Below are 5,234 nucleotides of genomic sequence, written 5' to 3'. Positions count from 1 at the left end.
ATGGCACAATTCTGACAGAAAAAACAAAACGAAACAACAAATCACCCTCAGAATGACTTAAAGAGTTTGCTGCCGATGATCAAAGACTATCTTCAATACTGATTGAAGCTCAAAATCAAGAAGACAAAGATTCTTACTACTATGCCAATTGGCAGCACTATGATAGATGAAGAAATTGAGATTGTTAACAATTTCAGCTTGCTCGATTCACAGTCAACATTCTTGACACCAGCGGTTGGGAAATCAGAGACCACCTAAAATGAAATAATGTTAGTCTAAAGTATGCCTGATTCAAGCTAATGCCTTCGCAATTATTTGCTATGCATCAGAGAGCTGGACAGTGACTAAGGATGACAGTAGAAGAATCAATGGCTTTGAGTTGTGCAGCAGAAGAGTCTTAAACATACATGATCCACTAGAGAATAAATAGATCCACTTTAGAGTGAGTGAAACTAGGCTGTTCCTTGGAGGCAAGGATTTTGAAGCTCTGTCTCACATATCTGAGGCATACGGCCACAAGGAACCAGTCCTTGAAGAAGCATATCATGTTTAGAAGGGTGGAGGGACGGCACAGGAAAGGAAAAAGCTGGATTAAGTGAACTAACACAGTAACTGGGGTAATGGATATCATAGCTATGCCAGAGCTAGTGATATTGGCTCAGGGTAGAGCAGGATTCAGAGCTCTTGTACATAGGGTCACTATGAATCACAGGTGACTCAATGGCACATAAGAACAGAAGTGGAAAAAAAATAAGGGTTACAAATAAAGAAACACTTCCATAAAACATTTATCTATAGAGCATAAGTTAATAAATATGCAATGCATGTGGCTTTTTTTTACAAATGAGAAAAACAAACACAAACACAAACCCAAACATCATTTTGTTGCTACAGTAAGTTAGACAATTTCAGAGAACTTGGAAACTCTTTCAAATGAAAAGGTAATTCTGACTTAAAATTGATAAGAATTTGAACCCTCTCACACAGTTTAAAAAACCTATGAAGTTATTTCTGAAAAATCAAATGCAACCAAATAATTTATACCTAGGGAGTATTTAATCTATTTGGCTGGGTTTGTTTGGATTAACTGTTTTGAGTCCTATGTATTAGTTAGTCTATTCACTGATGATTGGGGTCTTTCAATCTTCTATATTGAAGAATTCTGTCCAGTCAATTACGCAACATTTGGTCATGCAAGGAGAAGGAGCGCTATAAAATAACAAGCTATGCAAGTGAAATACTGATGAGCTGCAACTACATTGCCTTCCTCTCTTAATGTTATTCTAGTAATTTTGTCCCTGTGTTTAAGATGGTTAACCTGGCACTTATTATGATAGCAGCATATGCGAATAAAAGAATAAATTACGAAGTGCATGATTCCTATTGATGTAAGCATTTGTTCTCTATCAGGAATGTGCCCAGTAACAACAGTCAAACAATGCTCTTTACCTTCCAAATTGAACACTGCACACTGCCTGAGTTTGGATATAATTACTTCACATAATTGTTTCTGTCAAGAATAAATGAAGCCTTAAAAAGAACAATGCAATCATTACAAGTGGAACATCTTAAGATATATATTGTACAAGGCCTTTCACCCTTGGTGTTTTCTAGGTTGATATTTATGACGAAGGATTCTTAAATCATACATCTTCAAACACCAAAAATTGATAGTGGGATATCTAATCTATTCATAGGTGATTTTAAACACACTCTTGTTTTTCAATGAATATCTATTAAAAAACAGTATGTGTTCACAAATAATTCGTTCAACCCAAGTGAAAACATGTTTAAGTGGCAGAAGTAAAATGTGGGGATGGTGTCATACTTTTCAACACTAGACAAAGCTATTTTACACTTATTTTAAAAACTGACTTTTTTCCCTCCCACGGTAACTTCATTGAGTTTTTTCTAAATATTAAAATTTGTCCTTCATATCTGGGGTATTTATATATCAAATTATAGCATACATGTAAGCTTGATTTACATACATAGGACTTTAAGCTAATTGGAGACATTTTTTTTTCTCATTTACTTTAGAAACAATTCTACGATAAAGTATTTAAGGCAAAGTTAATGTTCTTATATTAAACCAAACATACTACTATCAAGTTGATACCAACTCACAACAACCCTTCATCAGTTTTCCAAGGCTGTAATAATTGGAGGACCCCATCCACCTTTCTTCAAAGGAACTGCTGTAGATTCGAACTGTTGACCTTGTGGTTGGTAGACAATACTGCACCATTAGAGTTCTAAATATTTATGTTATGGTTGTTGTTGCTGTTAGTGCCACTGAGTCAAGGAAAACTCAAAGACACCCTATGAATAACAGATCTGAATCCTGTCCTATCTGCGCCAGCCTCACAATCTCTGACACTCAAGCCCATTGCTACAGTCATTGTGTCAACTCACCTTGCTGAGGGCCTTCCTTTCCTCTGCTGCTCCTCTACCTTTCCATGATATCTATGACCGAGGAATAACTTCTTCTAACCACTTTTCCAAAGCATGTGTGACAAAGCTTTACCATCTTTGTCTACAAGGAACATTCTGGCTGCACTTTTTCCAAGACATATCTGTTTATTCATTTGGCAGTCCATGGATCTTCAATATTCTTCTCCACCACCACAGTTTGAAGTTGTAAATTCTTCTTCTGTCATAATTATTCATTGTCCGGTTATTGTACGCACAATACGTGACTGGAAATATTGTGACCTGAATCAAGCACATCTTAGTCCTCAAACTGATATCATTGCTCATCATTAATTTGGCAGAGTCTCTGATTACAGGCTTTTTTAGAGTAATGGCTCCTGACCTCCTGACTTCTTGTACCAAGTGTATTGATGTGGAACCAAGTAAGATGAAGCCTTTAAACAGCCTCAATATTTCCTCTATCAATCACAACATTACCTATCAGACCACTGGTAAGGATTTTTGTTTTCTTGATATGAGATGCAATCCATATTGAAGGTTGTATTCCTTCATTTCCTGCAGCAAGGGATTCAAGCTCTCCTCAAATTCAACAAGCAAGGTTGTGCTATTCACATAATAAAAGTTATCGATGAGTCTTTCTCCAATCCTAATGCCATATTTTTCTTCACAGAGTCCAGAATCTTGAATAATTTCCTCAGGATACCAATTAAATACATGTAAAGAAAGGATACAATACCTTTCCTAATTTTAGCCATACAGTGCTCTCTAACTATCTTAAATAGCCTAACTAGGTATAGGTTTTACACCAGCAAAATTAAGTGTTCTGGGAATTTCATTCTTCTCAACATTAGCCGTAATTAGTTCTGATTCAAACAGTCACATTCCTTTGCACACACTATAAAGCACACATAGATATCTGGCATTGTTTGGTTTCAGCCAGGATCCATCTAACATCAGCAATAATGGCCACTGCCTCTTCTAAATCCATCTTGAACTTCTGGAAGTTCCTTGTCTAACAATTGTTAGGACTCTGAAAATATACTATTGGTCCAAGCTTAGAGACACATTAGAGAAATAGTAGAGGATTCTAGAGTATGAAGAAGTTATCATAGGGTGGGGGAAACCCCAAAACTAAGAAATGTTACAGTAACTTGGGCTAGAGATGAAAAAAGTTTGAATGAAAAATGTAGAGAAAAGGATAATGGATAAAAATAATTATATTCAATATACAGAAGGAAGCAAGTTAAACCTGGCAATAATTTAGGTATGTTGTTGTTGTTGTTATGTGCCATTGAGTGTCCTGTGACTCATAGAGACCCTATATAAAACAGCTATGAAGCCTGCCCTATCCTGAGCCAGTGTCAGTGGTTCTATCACACCTACTCCCATTGCTTCAGTTACTATGTCAATCAATCCATTTCATTTGGGGTCTTCCTCTGACCCTCAACCCTTGGAGGACAACTTCCTGGCCACATGACTGGAACAAATCCCTATTTGTTCTAATTCCCAAGAAAAGTGATTTAACAGAATGTGTATATTATCAAACAATATCATTACTATCACATGCAAGCAAAATACTGCCAAAGATTCTTCGAAAATGGCTAGAACAGTACATCGAGAACTGCCAGAAGTTCAGGGTGGGTTTGTAAGAGGTAGTGGCACCAGGGATATCATTGCTGTTGTCAGATGGATCCTGACTGAAAGCAAAGAATACCTGAAGAATGTTTTACTTTATCGACTATGCAAAGACTGTGGGAGATAAACATGATGGCTAACATTGTAAAGAATAGGAATCTCAAAATGCTAAACTGAGCTCATTTGAAATTATATCTAGATAAAGAGGTTGTTGTACAAACAGAACAAGGGAACACTGTTGTTGTTGTTAACTGCTGTACAGTTGAGCATGACTAAGACCCTAAGAACAATAGATCTGAATCTTTTCTATAACTATAGTTTCTCAAAGTTCATAGAGCTTCAGAGGCATTTGTTTAGGAAGTGGATGTCATTCGTGCTGGCTTAAAATTAAGAAACATGTGTGTCAGGATTGTATCCTTTCTTCAAATCTATTTAATCTGTATGTCAAGCAAATTATTCAAGAATTTGAGCTCTATGAAGAATAATGTGGCATTAAGATCAAAGGAAGACTCATCAATAACCTACATTACGCAGAACATAATCTTTTTTGCTGAATGTGAGGACGACTTGAGTGCCTGCTACAGAATATTAAAAAAACACAGCCTTCAGTATAAATTAAAACTCAATGTAAAGAAAATAAACATGCTCACCATTGAACTTATAATCCGCATCATGATAGATGGAACAAGATTGAAACTGTCAATGTCCTCTACTTGGTTGGCTTCAATCTGTACACTTGTTAACAAGAATTAGGAAATCAGATCTTCGAATGCACTGGGAAAATCTGTAGTTAGGTACCTCTCCAAATCTTTGAGGATCAATGATGTTAGTTTGAGGACTAAAGTGCATCTGATTTAGACGATCCATGGTCTTTTCAATCACTGAAAGCTGGACCATTGAGCTTCAGTGTTGGGGAAAAGTACTGAATATCACATGGACTGCTAAAAGAACAAGTAGATGTGTCTTGGGAAAAGTACAACCAGAGTGTTCCTTGGTTGCAAAGATGATAAAACTTTGTCTCACACACTTTGGGCACGTTGCTAAGAAAGTCTATTCCTTGGAAAAGGACTTTCCATCATGCTTGAAAATGTGGAGGGTCAGTGAAAATGAAGAAGACAATCAGTGAGATACAGTGAGAACCTAATGGGCCCAAATCTATCAGAGAT

Source organism: Elephantulus edwardii, unplaced genomic scaffold, assembly GCF_000299155.1.
Source record: "Elephantulus edwardii isolate Elephantulus edwardi_28Jun2011 unplaced genomic scaffold, EleEdw1.0 scaffold00023, whole genome shotgun sequence".
NCBI classification, from domain to species: Eukaryota; Metazoa; Chordata; class Mammalia; order Macroscelidea; family Macroscelididae; genus Elephantulus; species Elephantulus edwardii.
Note: the sequence above shows the minus strand (reverse complement) of the source record.